Here is a 21,134-nt window from a genome sequence, read left to right on the forward strand (position 1 = left end):
CCTCTATTTCTCCCAATAAAAGTTCTTTTTCCCTACATAGTTTACACATTTCTTAATAATACTATTTCCAGGTTTTCTATGCTTTTTGTTGCCATTGCTAGTAAACCTAATGTCATTGTTATTCTGATAGGTTTTTTCTTATAAAGGAATTAGAGTGATCTATTTTATATTTGGCCACTTCACTGAATTTCTGGTGCTATAACTACCACCCTACTTGATTCCTTGGTATTTCTAAGAATAGAATCCTATCGTTTGCAATTAATTATTTTGTCCCTTCTCTTCAAGATTTGTCATTGTGTCTCATTTTTGTTTCTTGTCTTACTGCCAAGACAAAAACTCCTAAATTTTAGAGGAAAGACTATCGTGTAAGGGGGCAAGTCATACTCAAATTCTAGTCGGTTTAGTTTTATTTGGGGGAGGGGGAGCTTATTCTGATCATTTATTTCCCGGCTCTGCTTATCTTGGATGGGTTTTTCAAGTACTTACAATTTACATGTCTTAGAATGTGGATCACCTCTGATGTTGGCTTGGGTGTGATAGATTTGGCTTTCAGCCATTTTGCTCTTGCAAAGTCTTATTCTCTAATTCCTTTGAGCAGTGGGGATGGGGGCAGCTGTTTTTCTGCTGAGTCAGCATTTAACCTTCACGCGCAGAAAGACATTAAATGTAATACAGGGTATAAAAGAACAAGATTTCAATCCTGTAATTGGGTAAGGCTCTAAATGAAAAGAATTCAGGTTCCCCTAGAAATTATTTGTAAACCATTAAAAATGAATTTATACAAGTTTTTTAAATTTACATTTATAAAACAATTGCTTTTGAAAGCATAATTTTTTTTCAAAGTAAGATTTTTTTCATTTTCGAATATTTAAAATATTTATAGATAAATATATAATCAAGTTTCACTTGTAGCGTGAATTACGAGTCAGAAAATGACCTGCTGATACGGCTTAGATTTATCTTGAATTTTCAAGGTAACTTCTAGGCCTGCTGTGTCCGCGCGAGGCCTGGGTGACCTTTCTCCCTGGGTGGCCGCCTGCACTATCAGCAGCGCCGGGACTTTGTTTGGCCAGGGCTGAATCGCCGGAGAGCCCGCGTGGGCCGACACCTGCCGGCCAGCCCTGCCCGTGCCGGCGGTGCCGCCTTCCTGGGGCGCCCAAGGCCGGGCACAAAGCGCTGATTGTTGCGGCGAGCAGGAGTCATGCTCCTGCCAATCGCCTTCGCAGGGCTGGTTGCCATGGAATCCGCCATCTGTTCCCTCCCCGCTGGAATGTGATTCTCCTGCTGGGCTGGACTGAGGAAAGCAGGAGCGGCTGGGCGGCGGGCGGCTGGGGGGCAGCTGTGGCCGCCGGCAGCCCACGGAGGGGCTCTTGCTGCAGCGCCTGCCGCATCCGACCAGAGGAGCCGGCCCAGCCTTCCCAGGTGAGTGGCCGAGGCGGGCCAGTGCTGCTGGCGGCAGCGCCCTGTCTCCCCCGGAGCTGCCCTGGTGGGGACACCTGTGCCAGCTGACCTGGCCGTCCTGGCACACCCCGCCCTTGCGTGCTCTCGTGGGGAAAGGGAAGAAAGCGCGTTGGGTCTGTTTATGGGGGTACCTGTGAAATTGTTTTAAGAGCCCTGAAAGTGGCAGCAAACAGTCATTTTCCGAGGTTTCCCAGCATGCGAGTTGCCAGCATTCTCTCTGAAACGCCCGTGGCCACAACGTGTTCTGCTCGTATGTGGAGCCTGAGGTCGGGGACATTTGTAGGTTGGGTTTAATCAGTGTCTCTTCCGGCCCACATGACTGCCCAGCCCCGCTCGCCCTGTTTTGAAATGTGACGATTGTGCAGTTTCATTTTGCAATGCTTTTGCCCAAGTTCCAAGGGCCTGAGCATGTGGAAACGAGTGACAGGGCTTCACCGGCGGGCACGCGGCGGCTGCGGGCGGGGGCTAGGAGGCTCGCCCTGTGTCAAGGCTTCCTTTGTTTTCCTGGTTCGACAGCCCCTTAAAATGTGTGCCGCGTGTCGTGGCAGCAGCGGGAGACGTGGGTCCCAGCAGATGGACGAATGACATTTTTCTGTGCGGTTAAGAGGTTGGTAGCTCGAACAAGAGACATCTATGTCCTTTGTAAAGCCGTATTGTGTCTCCTTCCCCAAAATTGTGCCCTAGAATATAAAAGTGAGAAACAAAGCATGCTGTCTCTACCGGCCCTTCCTTTGTGTAAGTTTTCTGTCCGTGGAGCCGGTGCCCTGGGTCTGCCCTTTTCGTCGCTCCAGGGAAGCCGGGGCAGGCTGGCTAGGCAGTGGCCCCTCGCCGTGCTGCGCTGCCCTGTGGACAGCATGTCCGTGGGCCCCTGGCCCGACAGCTGGAAAGGCCGCCACCACCAGGCCCTGGCTTTTTAATGGTCATGTAAAACCTTGTGTTGGTCGAGGACTCGTGCTCCTCCTTCAGGAACAGGGTTTTAGGCCTGACGGCGCCTTGTGGTTCCTTGGTATTAATTTCAGTTGACTTTGAAATTCTGACCTTCTTTTGTACTTTTAAGTTTTTGTTCAATATGCAGAATTAATTGAGGTATACACTAGTCTAAGAAGAATCCTTTTCCTCAATAGTAATAGACACGTCTGCCTAAAAATGCTCTTAGCATCATTGGTTAAAAAATTTAAGCTAATTTTACATTATTGGGATGGAATTTTCACCCATAAAAATCATTCTTTCATAAGCAGTACAAGGTTTGGGGAGACATGAGGCTGTTCAGGTGTTTGTAGTGTTTTACTTACCTTGCACCTTAGAAACCTGGACACGCCTGTGAGGAAAGGGGCATGAAGGGGTGGCGCCGTGAGCCTGGGACGTGCCCACCAGGCCATCGCCGTGGCTTGGATAAATCTGCACAAGTCTCAGCTTCTCTGGTATTTGCGAATTTGCTTAATATGTGTTATGACTGCTGAGTTAAAGTTCTATATTTTTAAATACAGTTTTATTGAAGTATATCATTCATGCATGAGCATGCATAAACACTAAGTGTATAGTAAAAGTTGTGAATTACAAAACAAACACGCACATCATCATACAGAGCTCCCATACATCTCTCCACCACCACCACCTTGATATTGTGCGACATTTGTTATAAGCTACGAAAGAGCATCGTCAAGATATTACTATCGCCCATATCTTCATTTGGTGTATTTCCCCCAACCCACCCAATCATCAGCACCCTGTGCTAGTATTATACATTTGTTATAGTTCGTGAGAGAACGCTCTCCTCTTTGTCCTGTGAACCACAGCCCGCCTTCCACACCGGCTTCTGTGTTACCCGGCCCCGTGCTCCACACAGTCCATTCCAAGTGGACGCTCCATGGCTCTCATTTTTATCAGAGTAGTGCTGTCATCAGCTAAATTTTAGAACGTTTTCACTACTCCAAAAGGAAAATTCCCATTCCCCCTTGTACTGCCCCCCCAGTCACATTATCCCACCGTTCCATGGGTATGGCACCCAGTCGCCTATTATATTTTCACTAGTAAGCATATTTATTCATGTGTTCCTCCACCGACTTTTCAAAGTGATAACTACGAGGTATTTAGAACTATTGAAAAAATCATCACATCAACTACTGAAGGAAAGCTTGTGCCTGAAGGGCCCTTCTCTGGAAAGGGAGGAGAGCAGTGGCCTGCAGGCGTGGTCGCGGAGCCTGCGTCCCCTCCAGGCAAGGGCCCATGGTCCCCGGACCGTGCTTCTGGCCCCGTTTCCATCCCCTGCAACGCCAGTGGGCATGTCCACCCACGTCCCCAGCTGTTGTGGCAGATTCAGGATGAACCGAATTCTTAGGTCTTCCATTGCTTTCGGGGTCTCACCTCCCTCGTCTGTGAAGTGGGGGTGAGGAGTGGGGTCAGGTGACTGCGTACAGGGATTTCTGAGCCTTCTTCCAGCCTTTCAAATGCTTGATGCCTGCCGATCCTTTAATACAGCATCAGATTTTACCATCGACAAGTTATGTTTGCATTTGAACATAGGTAAAATTAACCACATAGCAGAGTTGTTTCTTCTTACAAAAGCATTATATAGAAGACAAAAATAAAACTCCGAATAAAGTGCTTGGAGTGACTCAAATCCGGGACGGTCTGCGTGGACGGCAGGTCAGCCCGCCGCTGGCCAGCAGCCTCAGGTCCTTCTCTGTCTCCCTCCCACCCCAGGCGCTGGGACCTGCCTGACCTGAGTTAGTCACACACAGACAAAGCGGAGAAAGAGCCATCAAGCTCTTAGGTTTCCCTTCCTAGGTTTTATTGACACACTCAGTCCAATTCCTTAATTGAGTAAAACCTTTCTGTCTGTACGTTTGAGGTGTGGATTTCTAGTCCATTTTCGAAGTTAGTTTTGACCATTGTGGATGATGGAGTATTGGGCATGGGACTTAGAGGACAACCTGCTAATGCTGCTGTGTTCCCATGTCCTTGGTGTCGACATTGTTCGTATTTCTAACGACTTTTAAAAAACTTACGTACTGAAAATTGACATCTTCCACCGTTCCATAAAACCATCTTCAAGAAATGCTTGGAATGAGTTTTGTGCAGCCATAAAATTTTGCATTGCTGTGTTGGGTAAAGGAACATGGAGGGAAAGCCTTCGAAGTGTGCACACGAATGGCGTGAGCTCAGGAGCCATGGCTCGTTGGTGCTTCTCGATTTTGTGCCATGTATTTGAGTACCAGCAGCTGCTTTTTCTGAGCTCTCTTCTGTTTTCACGACTGTTCCCATGCGTCTATAAAGTAAAAAGGCTGCGCTCCCTGAGTTGGCAGTGCTGGGGTCTGCGCAGGCTGCAGCTGATCCTGGGAGCAGCTTTGCGTGCTGTTCATCCCTCTTCTTCAGATGGGACCACCGTTACCCCAGGAGGAGCTTGTTAGAGTCGGCAAGGGCGTCTAGCAATACCTTATTCTTAGAAAAGTTCTGTGTTTTACACCTAACCTCCATTCTGTGGAGCTAATTGTTCTTTTGTAACAAATGTTTTGACTTATTGACTTCCTCTGTAAGTAGCTATTTCCTTCCTCCTTTCCTTCCTCCTCATGTGCTTAATTCCTGTGTTTTTTATTTTTACCAGTTTCTCTGGTCCTGAACCCAGATTAATGAAATGATTAGGCAAGATATATGCACATAAGGTAGAGAAGACTCTGAAGCCCATAAAGATGACGCTACCTGTCCACGGTCCAACCCTGGGAGCCGTAGATGCCGCTGATGTTGAGTGTTGTCTGTGAAGGCAGACGTGTGGGTGACTCCAGCGGGCGGCCTGCCTGGGGGAGCAAGTGGGAATCGCCCTAAACTCCCCCCCCAAATGGGATTTCCCCCTGGGAGAACAGCTTTGAAAGATGATTCCATCAGCAGTTGAAGTTGTGAGAAATGGCTACATTTCTTGTTAAATTAAATGTCTAAACTTAAAACAACATGTAACTGTCACACCAAGTCGATATTCCTTCTTTTTGCTCTGCGTGTTCTCTCCCGTGGCCACATCAATATGAAAAGTAAAGTGACAGGAGCATGTTCGTGGTGATTGGGCTCCCGGAGCAGGTGCGTGTTGGGGCGGCCTGAGCAGCAGGGCCCTGCCCTTGCCCGCGGGCAGCACCCTCCTCTGGGCAATGCTCAGAAGTGGACCAGCCTCCTCTCCGTCCACCCAGGACCACCCACCTGGGAGGCGCCCATTCTCGGCCGTGGTGCTGTCCTGGAGTTAACCTTGCCCTCACCCGGCCCTGTGTGCGTTCACCCAGGGTGCTGACACAGGTGTAGAGGATACGTGCGGGCACAGCAGGTGCTGCCTGATAGCACCGCATCATGGGGTGTGGGGATAGGGGTACCGGAAAACAAGTGAACAGCTAGTTTTGGGGAGCAGTGAGTTTGTGAAGTGCTGGCCACCCGTCTTCTCCAGCCTCGTGTGGTGAGAACGGCTCCCCCCCGGGAAGGGAAGAGGCAGGGCTGCCCAGCCAGCGAGGGTGCCAGGTGCACCCCTGGGTGCCCATGTGCCCATGGAGTGGGCTTCCAGGAGCGCCCCAGGCACTCAGCGGTCCCAGGTCTGCCGTGAAAGGGCTGCTGCACACGCTGCCACCCGCTGCGAGGAGCGAGGCATGCCCAGGCCGTTCCCCTGCCCAGCTGCCCAGGAGCGAAGGAGGTGTCACCTCGCCAGGTGCACGCCACATGTGTGAGAGCCTGGCCCCGCTTCCCCAAGCCCGCAGGAATGCAGTTGAAAACTCACAGCTGATTATCCCACAAAATTATAACTGCCCCCAGAAGTGACGCGCTGGGGGGGAAGTTAGGGCAGCAAGCTTTGAGGTGCTCAGGAAGTGCTCGTGGGGCCGCTGCACAGAAGGGAGGCTCAAGGGCCCAGCGGCTGCGTGTGCAGTGGATGCAGCAAGGCCCCCGCCTGTGCCGGGCCAGACGTGCTCGGCAGGTGCCACTGCCTCCTCCCCGTGGGCAGTACTGGACGTGGGAACCCAGCCACTCCCCTGGCATGCCGCGGGCAGCTCCAGGCAGGACTGGCCACCTCGGCCCTTCCCCCCTGCAGGACCAGTCCCTGGCCCCTGGGCCCGCCCCCCTGCAGGACCAGTCCCTGGCCCCTCGCCCGTCCCCCCTGCAGGACCAGTCCCTGGCCCCTGGGCCCGTCCCCCCTGCAGGACCAGTCCCTGGCCCCTCGCCCATCCCCCCTGCAGGACCAGTCCCTGGCCCCTCGCCCATCCCCCCTGCAGGACCAGTCCCTGGCCCCTCGCCCGTCCCCCCTGCAGGACCAGTCCCTGGCCCCTCGCCCGTCCCCCCTGTAGGACCAGTCCCTGGCCCCTCGTCCGTCCCCCCTGCAGGACTCGTGGGCCTGCTGTGGTGTTGAGTGCAGTTAGCGGCACGGACGACCGCGATGGCTTGGGGCAGCAGCCAAGGACGCCCGGTGTCGCCGTGGCCGCCGCAGTGGCCTCCTCGCAGGGGGCTTCGTGCCCCTCCCTTCTCACCCGACTTTCACTCACTCTGCAAACTCTCGAGTTCCCCGTGTTTAGTGGCAGCCTCGCGGGTGTCGGGCTGGGGCGTGCAGTCTGTGTGCACCACCAGAATATCCACCCCCACAGTGGCCGGAGCATGGCGAGGAGGGTGCGCAGTGGGGGACGAGAGCGGCCGGGCAGGGGTCGGGGAGTAGGGGCAGGCGGGGGCCCAGCGCCCTAGTCGACAGGGGGCGTGGCCCGGGGCGGGGGCGTGGCCCGGGGCGGGGGCGTGGCCCGGGGCGGGGGCGTGGCCCGGGGCGGGGGCGTGGCCCGAGGCGGGGCGTGGCCCGAGCGGGGCGTGGGCGGGGCCCGGGGCGGGGCGTGGCCTGGAGGCGGCCTAGCGACGCCTGGACGCTGGAGCCTCTGCTCGGCCTTCAGCCTCGGGGGCCCGGCTTCGGTTTTCGAGTCTGAGGAGAGGCTGGCGGCAGCGGCGGAGCGCCGGCCCCCGGGCGCCGCGCCGTCCCTCGGCCTCGCCTTCTCCGCGCGGGGGCAGCTTTCCTTCTTCTCTGGCCCCCACCAGTGACGTCGGGCCTGGTCCTTAGAACCGGCTCACGCGAGCACGTGAGGAGAAGCCCGTGAGGAGAAGCCCGTGAGGAGAAGCCCATGAGGAGAAGCCCGTGAGGAGAAGCCCATGAGGAGAAGCCCATGAGGAGAAGCCCGTGAGGAGAAGCGCGTGAGGAGAAGCCCGTGAGGAGAAGCCCATGAGGAGAAGCCCGTGAGGAGAAGCCCATGAGGAGAAGCCCGTGAGGAGAAGCCCATGAGGAGAAGCCCGTGAGGAGAAGCCCATGAGGAGAAGCCCATGAGGAGAAGCCCATGAGGAGAAGCCCGTGAGGAGAAGCGCGTGAGGAGAAGCCCGTGTGGCGCGACGGGCCTGACGCCGCGGGAGGCCTCGCGGCGGGGAAGGCGCTTCTCTCCCGGGCTGGGGCCAGCCCTGCTGCTCGGGGCCGTGGGGGGAGGCCGGGCGCGGCCTCCTTCGGGGCCAAGCGTGGGTGGGGGTCGCAGGTCCCCCTCCCCGTCCCTGCAGGGCGCTCGAGCAGCGGGCCCAGTTGCTGAACGACTTCGGCCGTCCCGCGTGGGTGCCGTCCCGCATACGCCTGTTTTCCTTATTTGCAAAACATTTGTCGTTCAGCTTGAGCAGTTTGCAGTGCACTGATGAGACGTCTCTATGTTCACTGCAATAAATGCCAGTTTTAGGGTTTTCTGTAGGTCACGCTGCAAAGTACATTCGTCATCTCAGTTAATCCTTAACACACGTGGGATAAGGGGGATTTATCCTTGACTCGTGAGGAAATTGATGCCGTGGATTCGTGCTGTCCCCAGGTTCCGTTTTAACCAGGCTGGGGTTCGCCCCTCCGCGCTGGCCTCAGCCCGGGCGCCCCGCTTTACGCTCCGCCTTCTGCAGGCAGGTCATCGCGTCCCCTCAGCAGACGCGGGAGGAACCTGCCCTGTCGCAGGAGCAGAGGGTTAGAAATGTGAGACCCAGGAGGTGGAGGGATTAGTAAGGTGCCGCTTATTAGTAAGATGTTCTTAGGTGCTAACAACTGTCAAAGGACATCAACAGATACTTCAAAGAAAGGGATGCCAATGACTAATACGGGAAAAATGTGTCCTATGACTAGCAAAGAGATTGACAGAGTAAATATTCCTGCTTGTTGTGTTGGCAAACATGTTCTTTATTATATTCTGCACTGGCACCAGTATCCCTCAGATGACAGTGTAAATTGAGCTCACATTTTGGAAAACTATTTGGCAATATGTAGTGTCTTTAAGAGAACATTTTTGTTGCAAGGAATAGAATCCCATTATAATTAAGGAAAAAGAGGGATGTATGGAAACAACGAAGGGATGGCATGGCCCAGGCCTCCAGAGCTGGACCCGCTGCTCTGCCTGTGGACTGGCCACACGCCCTGACCTGCCCGGGGAGGTGGGAGCACGGCCCCTGACCTGCGTGGGGAGGTGGAGCATGGCCCCTGACCTGCGCGGGGAGGTGGAGCACGGCCCCTGACCTGCGTGGGGAGGTGGAGCACGGCCCCTGACCTGCCACCCGGGAGGTGGTGGGAGCACGGCCCCTGCCCTGCGTGGGGAGGTGGGAGCACGGCCCCTGCCTGTGTGGGGAGGTGGAGCACGGCCCCTGACCTGCGTGGGGAGGTGGGAGCACGGCCCCTGCCCTGCGTGGGGAGGTGGGAGCACGGCCCCTGCCTGCGCGGGGAGGTGGAGCACGGCCCCTGACCTGCGTGGGGAGGTGGAGCACAGCCCCTGACCTGCCACCCGGGAGGTGGTGGGAGCACGGCCCCTGCCCTGCGCGGGGAGGTGGGAGCACGGCCCCTGACCTGCGCGGGGAGGTGGAGCATGGCCCCTGACCTGCGCGGGGAGGTGGAGCATGGCCCCTGACCTGCGCGGGGAGGTGGAGCATGGCCCCTGACCTGCGCGGGGAGGTGGGAGCACGGCCCCTGCCTGCATGGGGAGGTGGAGCACGGCCCCTGACCTGCGTGGGGAGGTGGTGGGAGCACGGCCCCTGACCTGCGTGGGGAGGTGGAGCATGGCCCCTGACCTGCCACCCGGGAGGTGGTGGGAGCACGGCCCCTGCCCTGCGTGGGGAGGTGGGAGCACGGCCCCTGACCTGCGCGGGGAGGTGGAGCACGGCCCCTGACCTCCGCGGGGAGGTGGGAGCACGGCCCCTGCCCTGCGTGGGGAGGTGGGAGCACGGCCCCTGCCTGCATGGGGAGGTGGAGCACGGCCCCTGACCTGCGTGGGGAGGTGGAGCATGGCCCCTGACCTGCCACCCGGGAGGTGGTGGGAGCACGGCCCCTGCCCTGCGTGGGGAGGTGGGAGCACGGCCCCTGCCTGCGTGGGGAGGTGGAGCACGGCCCCTGACCTGCGTGGGGAGGTGGGAGCACAGCCCCTGCCCTGCGTGGGGAGGTGGGAGCACGGCCCCTGCCTGCGCGGGGAGGTGGAGCACGGCCCCTGACCTGCGTGGGGAGGTGGAGCACAGCCCCTGACCTGCCACCCGGGAGGTGGTGGGAGCACGGCCCCTGCCCTGCGTGGGGAGGTGGGAGCACGGCCCCTGCCTGCGCGGGGAGGTGGGAGCACGGCCCCTGCCTGCGCGGGGAGGTGGAGCACGGCCCCTGACCTGCGTGGGGAGGTGGAGCACAGCCCCTGACCTGCGCGGGGAGGTGGGAGCATGGCCCCTGACCTGCCACCCCGGAGGTGGTGGGAGCACGGCCCCTGCCTGCGCGGGGAGGTGGGAGCACGGCCCCTGCCTGCGCGGGGAGGTGGAGCACGGCCCCTGACCTGTGCGGGGAGGTGGGAGCACGGCCCCTGACCTGCCACCCCGGAGGTGGTGGGAGCACGGCCCCTGCCCTGCGTGGGGAGGTGGAGCATGGCCCCTGACCTGCCACCCGGGAGGTGGTGGGAGCACGGCCCCTGCCCTGCGTGGGGAGGTGGGAGCACGGCCCCTGCCTGCGTGGGGAGGTGGAGCACGGCCCCTGACCTGCGTGGGGAGGTGGAGCATGGCCCCTGACCTGCCACCCGGGAGGTGGTGGGAGCACGGCCCCTGCCCTGCGTGGGGAGGTGGGAGCACGGCCCCTGCCTGCGTGGGGAGGTGGAGCACGGCCCCTGACCTGCGTGGGGAGGTGGGAGCACAGCCCCTGCCCTGCGTGGGGAGGTGGGAGCACGGCCCCTGCCTGCGCGGGGAGGTGGAGCACGGCCCCTGACCTGCGTGGGGAGGTGGAGCACAGCCCCTGACCTGCCACCCGGGAGGTGGTGGGAGCACGGCCCCTGCCCTGCGTGGGGAGGTGGGAGCACGGCCCCTGCCTGCGCGGGGAGGTGGGAGCACGGCCCCTGCCTGCGCGGGGAGGTGGAGCACGGCCCCTGACCTGCGTGGGGAGGTGGAGCACGGCCCCTGACCTGCGCGGGGAGGTGGGAGCATGGCCCCTGACCTGCCACCCCGGAGGTGGTGGGAGCACGGCCCCTGCCTGCGCGGGGAGGTGGGAGCACGGCCCCTGCCTGCGCGGGGAGGTGGAGCACGGCCCCTGACCTGCGCGGGGAGGTGGGAGCACGGCCCCTGACCTGCCACCCCGGAGGTGGTGGGAGCACGGCCCCTGCCCTGCGTGGGGAGTTGGAGCACGGCCCCTGACCTGCGTGGGGAGGTGGGAGCACGGCCCCTGACCTGTGTGTGGAGGTGGGAGCACGGCCCCTGACCTGCACGGGGAGGTGGAGCACGGCCCCTGACCTGCGCGGGGAGGTGGGAGCATGGCCCCTGACCTGCCGCCTGGGAGGTGGTGGGAGCACGACCCCTGACCTGCGCGGGGTGGTGGGAGCACGGCCCCTGACCTGCGCGGAGAGGTGGAGCATGGCCCCTGACCTGTGTGGGGAGGTGGTTGGAGCACGGCCCCTGACCTGCTGCCCAGGAGGTGGTGGGAGCACGGCCCCTGACCTGCCCTCCTGGGGAATGGGAGCACGGCCCCTGACCTGCGTGGGGAGGTGGCAGGAGCATGACCCCTGACCTGTGTGGGGAGGTGGAGCACGGCCCCTGACCTGCTGTGCCAGCACAGACTTGGGCGCCCCTGGGGGTCTCCAGAGCCTCAGGCAGGTTCGGTCGCTCCTGATCTGTCCCAGTGCCTGGGAAGCCTGGGTCCCCTGTGCTGCCTGCTCTGCTTGTCCTGGAAATCGGGAACTCTGAGAGGAAAGTGACAAAAGGAAAGGCGGCCCAGCCCCTACGTGTAGCCACAGTTGACCCCCCCCCCCGGGCTTTCGTCCATCAGCCCAGCCTTAGAAATGAGCCCGCTGAGTGCTGGGAGACCCACATGGGAATCCTCACGTCACGTCACTGCTGCCGGGACACGTGGGAAAGTCCTGACGGGTTTAACAGCAGGCATTGGCCAAAGGGAGTTCTCACAGCTGAGGGAGAACACGGAACTATTAAAAACATGTTTTCAAAAGGTACAGGAAAAGCTCACAAATGTTAAATGAAATGTGAATATGCCTTGTATATTAAATTAAATTACAGTTCATAAAACTCATAGAAAAAGTACTGGAGAAATTAGATCAAACAGGTTATCATTAGACTTTGGGATTACTTTTGTTTTCATCTTTACATTGTTTCTGTATATTTAAAAATATTAACAATGGTCTTACAGGAACTTTACAATCAGAAAGAAGTAAATTAATATGGAAACAATTTGAAAAGGCAATTTGTAATCTGGTCAAGAAGATAAACCTGTCCTAAGTAGAGTAGTAGTAACCAATATAGCCGTGTGTGTGTATTTGTGTTATGGATTATTTGGAAACACTTAAGGATGAATTTCTAAATAATTAGACTAGTTTTATAAGTGGAACTGTCTGTTCAAGAGCTATTTTCCTACCACTGGTGGTACTCAGATAGAAATGAGAATATCTCATAAGAGATATTGTAGAAAAGATTTACCTATCAGATGTGTGGGACTAGACCACTTCTAAGTGCATTTTGTCCTCCATGTTCTATTAGAGAAACAGAATTTACTTTGGGATGGTTATTTAGAAACTGCTCGCTTAGTTGTTATGGGCAGGTATTGCAATACAAGCTGTATACCTTTTGTGAAAGACACATGTAATTGTACAGGAATCTTGTGGATTACCCAGGTGGTCATGAATCGAGGCAGCTCTTGACCTTGGTGCCGGGCAGGAGCAGGTGGAGGTGGAGGCAGTTGTTTGAAGGTCTTTGGGCACAGTTAGGTATGGAATGGTAAGCAGATCGGCTTGCCAAGAGGGAGAGGCGTTTTCCTCCTCCACCTCTCGGAGATGAGTGGAGTGGGGCCTGGTGGAGGAGCCTGGCCTGAGCGCCACCACGAGGCAAGCTGCCAGGCTGCGTGCTTGTGGCTTAACCGCATTCTGGGCAAAAAGCTTGGGGTGATCAACTGTGATTTTTCTGTTTTGGTGATTGTACTGAATATTAGCATTAGAGCAGTAACGGCGTAACAGCTGTGCTGTAAATTTAACCTGCTTGTTTAACCCTGACAGTGAAGTTCTTTGAATCTATGTAGAAACACGCAAGAACCCAGCTGCCTTGATCTTAGCTTTTGTGTGTGTGATCACCTCTTGCCAAAGGAGAGGGATACTAAAGGTATGTTCTCTCTATTCTTTATCTCAGAATCAAAAATTCGTTTAGCATTTTCTGTAACGCTTTTCCCCCCTTTAAAAAAAAAAAGATAAACAGAAAATTATTACCGTAAAAACAATTGGTACAATACACCTCTTCCTTGAATTATACATCAGCTTTCGGATATCGTGTACATGAGTCTGCTCTGTGGTCAACAACTTTTAGGTGAATTTTGATGAGTGCATCCCAAATTCAAGTTCATGCCCATTTGAGGGGACTGGGATTGTCCATGAAGCTCTGTTCAGCCTTCCAGGATCAGTTTGTGCCACAACATTTGGGCCTTCTCTCTCTAGGTTACCACTCCCATCCCCCATTAGGGTTTGGCCTTGCCTTCTTGTGGTGGGACATTGTCCACATGGTAGTTTCTTCTCTCAGATGGACCAGGTAGACCCGTCGACTGGCTGATCCAACAGCTTACCTGACTTTTTAAAAATGCAGATTGTTTTGAAAAAGGCTGACCCAAAGCCCAGCTCTTTCTCTCCCATGGAACATATATATTTTAACATTAGTTAAAATTGAGTCATTTTGGCCAGATGGAGGTGAAAAGGGGGCAGGGTGGAAGACAGATGTTTTGACGCATATGTACCAACTCTTCACTTCTCCTGCATCCTCAGCCATCCTGAGCTGCTTCCCTTGATTGCCCATGGGTACGATAACTTTCCAAAAGGCTTTTCTATTGTTTGTGATTGTAGGCAGAAAAGGGGAAGAACATGATGCTTGTGTAAAATTTCCTGGAGAAAAGAGCAGATGGAATCTCTTGTCAAAATTAGATGAATTTATCTCTTTGTCCAGTCAACCCTTAATTTTAACCTGGAATTCACTTAATAAACATTTAAGTGGTAAATGGACTCTTTTGCCCCTAAGAAGCTAATTTTAGTAACTAAATGTATAATGTGAGCTAATAAAGTGTATAAAGGTGCGTATAAAGGGCAGTGATTACTGAGACAAGGAAGGACTCATGCCTGGGCAGAGAATCCGAAAAATGTCACCTTGAAGAAAACTTGGAACAAGATCTTGTGGGCAGGTAGGAATTTGTAGGTGGAGAAGAAAGGGCATTTCATGTCAAGGGGACAACATCCATAAAGGCTTGAAAAGTATAAAAGAATAATACACGTTTAGAAAACAAGAAAGGTGGTACAATTAGAGTACTGGCATTGGGTGTAGGGGTGGAGTGGTTAGGATTTGTAATATAAATGGCACCAAATTATGGCTGCTCATCTAAGCCAGGGTTGGGGTTGGGACCTTATCCTGTAGGCAGCGGAGAGAGCTCTTCAGGAATTTTAGGCTGACAAGTGATCCTGTGTACAGTGTGGGAAGATGACTATGGGAACACTGTAAGGAAGTGTAGGAGACCTGGAACTTGGATAGGGGCAGCTGGTCCAGGTGAGAGGTGGTGAGGTCCCTAAAACAGGAGAGTAGTGGGAGCATGTAAGAAACCTGTGGGAGCAGAATCCTCAGGATTTGGTTGTGAGCTGATGTGTGGGTGGGGTAGAGGAAGGGGAACGTCAAGGACTGAGCTGGGGTTTCCCGCGGGGATAGCCGAGCAGGCGACGGCGCATCCTCAGCTGACATAAGGAATGCAGCGGCAGATTTGCGTCCTTGTGTTCCATCCACCGCTGTAGTAAATGTCCCGTGACAGATCAGACTGATTTAGATTGATGAATGAAATCTGTATGTTTTACAATTTTGAATGCAAATGCTGCATAAATCCAATAAATGTATTCATGTATTGTTTTTGTTTTTTAAAGACATAATTCAGGTTTTGCTTTTGTTTTTAAACTTAAAGAAAATTTACAAATAGTTTTTGTACCCTTTTCCCAGTTTCCTCTAATTATTTATTCATATTTTATTTTTAAAATAACTTTTTTTACATAAGTGTTACTTAAAAAATGTAGGGGATTACCACATATGCCCCACCTCTCCCCCCTCCCACACTTGCCCATATCAACAACATCCTTCATTAGTGTGGTACATTTGCTAAAATCAGTAAACACATATTGAAGTATTGCTATTAACCATGGACAATAATTTACATTACAGTTTACACTCTTCCCCTCACAATTTTGTAGGCTATAACAAATTATATAATGGCCTGTATCCATCATTGCAATGTCATGCAGGACAATTCCAGTGTCCTGAAAATGCCCCCATATCACACCTATTCTTTCCTCTCTCTCCCTGCAGAACCTCTGCTCCACTGCCTTTATATCAGTGATAAAAGTTCTTTCATTGCCAGAATAACAATAAGTCTATAATAGAATAATAATAAGTCTATCTTAGTCCATTGTTCATTCCCCAGTCTTGAAGATTTTGGGATGGTGATGCCCACTTTGCTTCTGATTGAAAGGGGCTTAGATTCCCATGGGGCATATGGATGGAGCTATCTTGCTTGCAGTTGCTGACACTCTCTGTTCCTTGGGATGGGCATTGTCCATTATCATCTCCTTATTAGTTGTCCTGGGTGAGTTCAGTGAACTGGAGAGTAGGTGTTGCAACTCTGCTGAGATTCAGGGCTCAACTGGCATTTGGGTGGACCAAAGATTTAAGTCGCTGGGACATATATTTAACAAGTGCTGTGCTTAGTTATAGGTTTAGATAAAAGGGGCAGAAGAGTCACATGTAGGGAAACTATAAATGAGTCTGAGTCTGTTACACTGTGGAGCATGAATTCCAGGGTAAGACCCACTGACAGGGTACTGAATTCCTGAGCTTGTCCTGCCCTGCTTATAGTGTCAGGATTTCTCTAGAGCCCTCAGGAGCCAGCTATTTGAGGTACTGTTTCCTGTGGCAGTCAATGAGATCTTGCTGAGACCGGCATAAACATAACCTCTGGAATGACCTCCCAACTCACTTTGAAATCTCTTAGCCATAAAAACTCATTTGTATTTAATATTTCCCCCTTTTGGCCAAGGTCTTTTCCAGATGCATAGCTAGTTGGTGCTTGGTGATAGTCCCTCGGTGCCAGGGAGGCCTGTTCCCAGCGGGAACGCAGTGCGTGTACTGCTGAATTTGGCTTAGAGGCCACATTTGAGCAGCCAGGAGGCTCTCAGGAGGTAACTCTTAGGCAGTGTATAATACTAGGAAGTTTCAATTTCACAGGAAAAGGTTCATAAGTACAGCCTTCAATATCAAGGGCCGGGTGTGAGGTGTGTCTCTTTCGCTAGGCACCGCCCTGGTACTTGGGATTCTTGATGCTCTAGTAGAGACTGTAGCAGGACTCCCCAGGCTGGGAATTCAGTATTCGTTCGGTTATTGTCTGGGTCTCCAGCCACTGAGACAGCATGCAGACGTATTCATGTGCCTTAGAGGCACGTCGCATTGATGAGAAAGAAAGGCAAATAATAACAGATTTAAAAACAAATTCCTGGTTTTTCTTTTTATATCCCACTTGAAATTCCACCACTTTCTACCATTTAAAATTGATTGAATTTCTGTTTGGGATGATGACATTTTGGGGAATAAATGGTGAAAATACACAACACTCTGCATATAATTAATGCCACTGAATTAAACACTTAAAATAACAATGGGAAATTTTATGTTATACATATATATATATATAAATAAAACCACTATTGAAAAAATCAATTCTGTTTTCAACCAAAAAACTTTTGCCTATCGATAGATAATGGAGCCCTTGCTATAGGGTGAAAGCAGAATATAAAACAGGATTCTTCTGAGTTCAGAGTGTAACTTGGAAAAATATATATATATTTATATATTAATATATATAATATATTTGTGAGCAAGTCTAAAAAGTACCCAAGCACTCCATTAGATAAACAGATCTGGATCTCAGTTGCGCAGCCAAAGCCATGTAAAGGTTTGGCTTTGTCGTTCTGTGCCCCAAGTGATTGCACAAAGCCCAAGAAAGTGTAGATGCCTGATCAGCACTTAAGGGCTGAAGAGCAATGGGCAGCAGTTACCCTTTTGAATGAACTAAGGTCCTTTTTAATATATATTTGTCTTGATTTGAAAACCTGCTTTCCTGCTAATATGCAGTGTTCTCCGAGACCGCCTATACTGACATTTGGCATTCCACATGTGGTGTCACTTCAGACAACTTCAGTTCCTCTTGTTTCGTCCTGCATTAAATAATTAACTTTCTACCTCCCCCCATAACAGAAGGGATAAAAGAGAGACAGGCAATACAGAAGTCGTATTTTACAGGCGTGTATGGGTTCTTGTGTCTTTCTAATATAAAAATAATCCTGCATGGTTAAGGACCCAATCCCAGAGAGGAAGATAGCACACATTGGAACCAGCTTTTGAATCAAATACCCTTTCAAAGGGACAGACAAATGAGTTTCAGCAAATGAAACTTTATAGTCTTCAACCAGTAACTTGATTTTCATAAATAATGGGCTGATAATCCCAAATTGGTGTATGATGTAATAACTAAAAATATCAAAAGCAGAAACCAGGAGAAAAATAACAGTAAAATTGTAAGATGGAAGGAATTAGGCAACAAACTGGAACTAATTTCCCTTTTCTTAGTTGTGGTTGCCACATCAGCAGTTCCTATTTGTTTTACGTACCCATAGCCTTCTTACAGATCCTCCTGTTAATTGGGATAATGGTGAAGCCGACAAGGCTGTTTATTCGAAACATGTATGTTTACATTCGTGTATCCATAAACTACCAAACATGGCAAATGCAAAGTGATGTTTTTAGCTTTAAGTATTCAAGCTTTGTACCTAAAATAGAATCAAGTTTATTTTGTGAGAATATCTCTCATTTTTAAACCACAGGGTTGTTCATATAAGGTTTATATGTAAACGATAATCACAAAAATTATTCTCAAGAGAAATGTCTCTGACCTATGGAAGTATCAAAAAATTTAATTCATTGTTTAAATGGAGAGGTGGAAACTTAGTACTTTAATTTGAAATGAATTTACCTAATGAATACATATTTATGACATAATATTGAGAATTTTGCCATATAATACTCTAGTGGATTTGAAAATGACCATAATTTAAATTCGGTAATTTCAGGTCTAGCGCCTTTTCAGTGGTACTCAAAAAAGTGTGTAGATGCCTAGAAAAGCTTCTTTATTTGTTATTTCATTCAGGAGGAGATTAGCAAATCTTTGAGTGCCTTTCATATACTTTGTTTTTGTTTGTTTGTTTTCCTTTTTCTTTTTTTTTTTTATGTACTTTGACCTTGTCTTGAGGGAAGTTGTTAAAATAATTCTGTTAGATAGTTAGGTTGCTTCTAATTTTTCGGTTATAAATAACATTACATTTATCTTTATGTTTTTTTGTTAAGGATAGTTTGCCGAAAGTAACCGAGTGAGATGATGTGCATTTTTATGGCCCATTGCTTTTTTGCCTCCCCTCCCCCCCCCACAAGTGGCTTTCCCAGTTTACCTGCCACTGGTGGTGCTTGAGATGGCAGTTTCTTCAGCACTGGATTTTATAACTTCAAAGCATTTATTCTAATCCAATAGCTAAAAAATGGTAGCCTATTATTTTAATTTACATCTTCTATAATGGAGATTAAGTTTTTCAAACTTTACCAGTATTATTCACAGTTACATTTAGATTAGAATTCAGTGACATCCTTAATTTTATGAATTGTTCTTAGTTTTTCAGTATCATAATTAATATCCCAGAATTAAATCATAAGGCATAGGGTTAGATAATCTCCATATCATATAGACTCATCTAAAGAACATGATTAAAGTTTCAGAGGAAGTCCATTTGAAATCATTTCGGAGATAGTTTTCCCAAGTTACTTTAAATTTTTGCGTGTAGCGTTTACTATTTATACTGCCTGCTTTCTACAGTTCCCATAATTTCACCATTAGTACTATAGCATTTATGTCAGCTTTATGACTTATTTAAATCTCAGGAATAACTTGAAGTTTGAAGTGTTATTAGATGAAATGTACAAGATCCTTGCAAAAACTATTAGGAACATTGGCACTAGTTGTCTTTTTGGAGTTGCCATCTCTGGAGCAATTGTCTGTGACGGGCTGCATGCCCAGGGGTGTAAAATAGGAACCACTAGAGTTTGGTAAACAGAAATTACAACTGGGAATATTCTGCCCAAGGAGTTAAAAAGGAAACAGGAGCTAGCTAAGCATTCCTAGGGTCCAGGGTTGTGGCATCATCCAGTCTCACTAGTTCGTTAGGCCCACAGGAGAGCCCTGGGTGAGACGGAAGGTGGTCCTGGCAAGCTCATGGGCTCTTTCTGCCTGTGGCGTTTGAGGCCTAAGTGGCCGAGGAGGCAAAGGTGGCATCATCTTAGTAGAATTCTGGCAATACTTGGTCATAGGTGACCATAAACTTCTTTTGTATCACACAGGTTATATAATGACAAAGAACTTAAACACATTGTCAGGCTAAAGATGTCAATCTTTTTCTTTTGCAAACAAAGACAAGTGTTCCACATTTGCTAACCTCTTGTGTGAAGACAGGTGTCTGTCAGTAGATGTTTAGCAGGTTCTTAACTAGCAAATGTATTTGAGAAATAAACACAATTTGTCCCTTCCCCTTTGAGGTAAAAGCCATATTTGAATGAGTGAGAAAGTAACTAAAATGAGGAGCCAGGGAATAAGTGCACCAAGGAGAAATCTTTTTTGAAATGATTGTTTGGAAATGTTTCCTTTATTAAGTCATTTTGTCAACAAAACCGATACAAGTATATTGGTTAATTTTTAACTCTCATATTTACACACACACACAGACTTAAATACAGAACTTTCTGACCTTTGAAAATCTTTGAAATAAGTTGGTTTTAAATGGAAGAAAGTTTTAAGTATAAGAAAATAAATGTGACACCTTCCAAGATATCAAAATAGATAGAAATTTGCTGGAAGATTGTCAAGGAAAACATTTGTATAATTGGTAGAAGGGATTTAAATATGTGTTGTGATTTAGTAAGCCAATGACATAAGTCTCCCCATTGGATATTTGAGCCTTTTGCAATTAGGGTCATCATTAAACCAAGCATAAAAGTAAACTGGACTTGGGAAGCGGATATGGCTCAAGCAATTGGGCTCCCATCTACCAGATAGGAGGTCCAGGGTTCGATGCCCAGGGCCTCTTGGTGAAGGCAAGTTGGCCCGTGTGGCGAGCTGGCCCACGTGGATTGCTGGCCCACAGGAATGCTGGTCTGCATAGAGTACGCACAGGAGTGCTAGCCCACACAAAGAGCTGGTGCAGCCAGATGACATAACAAAAAGAGACACAGGGGAGAGATGATAAGAGACGCAGCCCATCAGGGAGCTGAAGTGTTGCAAGAGATCACCTCTCTCCCACTCTGGAAGGTCCCAGGATTGGTTCCTGGAGCTACCAGTGAGAATACAAGCAGACACAGAAGAACACACAGCAAATGGACACAGAGAGCAGACAATGGGGGAAGGGGGAAGAAATAAATAAATAAATCTTTTTTTTAAAAGTAAACTGGACTTAAACTACTTTTTCATATCATAAAATATTTAATTGAGTTTTTAAAAAGATTTAATCAACATTGCTTTCTCAAGAACTGAATTTTATCTTTACCTTATCCTGCTTTAAGTCCTCTTCTATGGATTTGGTATTAATAATCTGTGTGTTAGTGCAGTGATGCTTGTAGCTACCTTTACGTGCTCCATGCATACGGGCTAGAGGTACATGCCCAGATTTTATACTGACGGGGACGGCCCATCAAGCCATTTGGAGATCACTGTTCTAGAAAGCCTTCCCTGGCCCTCGGCCCTGTGTGGGTGACACCATCTGCCGCCATTTTACTTGTTGGCTCTCCCCCTGGCCCCTGGAGAGGAGCGACCTTTTGCCAGAGGTGAGCCCGGGGCGTGTGCTGTCGAAGAGAAGAGCGTAAGGGGGGACAGAGAGGTTAAACAAGGACTTTGTGTGAATGCAATTTAGTGAAAGTCATAAAATGTGTTCACAGGAAAATCCTATGGAAGATCCTGAGGCCCTAGGACTGAGATGAGTGGCGCGGGCAGAGCCGGATGGCCCGCTGTGTCTTAAAACTTCCCAAGTGCCTGGTTTTGTTCCAAATGGAGCAGGAGC

The 21,134-nt window shown here is 50.6% G+C and overlaps 1 protein-coding gene across 8 annotated transcripts in view; it reads left to right on the plus strand.

Moving 5' to 3' along the window:
- FGD4 (FYVE, RhoGEF and PH domain containing 4) overlaps positions 1-21,134 on the plus strand; it is a 216,161-nt gene that overhangs the window by 83,101 nt on the left and 111,926 nt on the right. For 2 of the 8 annotated variants that reach the window (XR_009182135.1, XR_009182136.2), the window contains exon 1: positions 1,082-1,422. The exons of 4 other annotated variants lie outside the window; for them this stretch is intronic. The gene's annotated coding sequence lies outside the window, so the exon portion shown is untranslated. Of the gene's footprint in view, positions 1-992; positions 1,423-1,909; positions 2,069-21,134 lie in introns of those variants that run through there. 2 more of the 8 variants (XM_058283030.2, XM_071210250.1) reach the window with 2 other exon arrangements.

The sequence above is a fragment of the Dasypus novemcinctus genome, chromosome 20, assembly GCF_030445035.2.
Source record: "Dasypus novemcinctus isolate mDasNov1 chromosome 20, mDasNov1.1.hap2, whole genome shotgun sequence".
In the NCBI taxonomy this organism is placed as follows: Eukaryota; Metazoa; Chordata; class Mammalia; order Cingulata; family Dasypodidae; genus Dasypus; species Dasypus novemcinctus.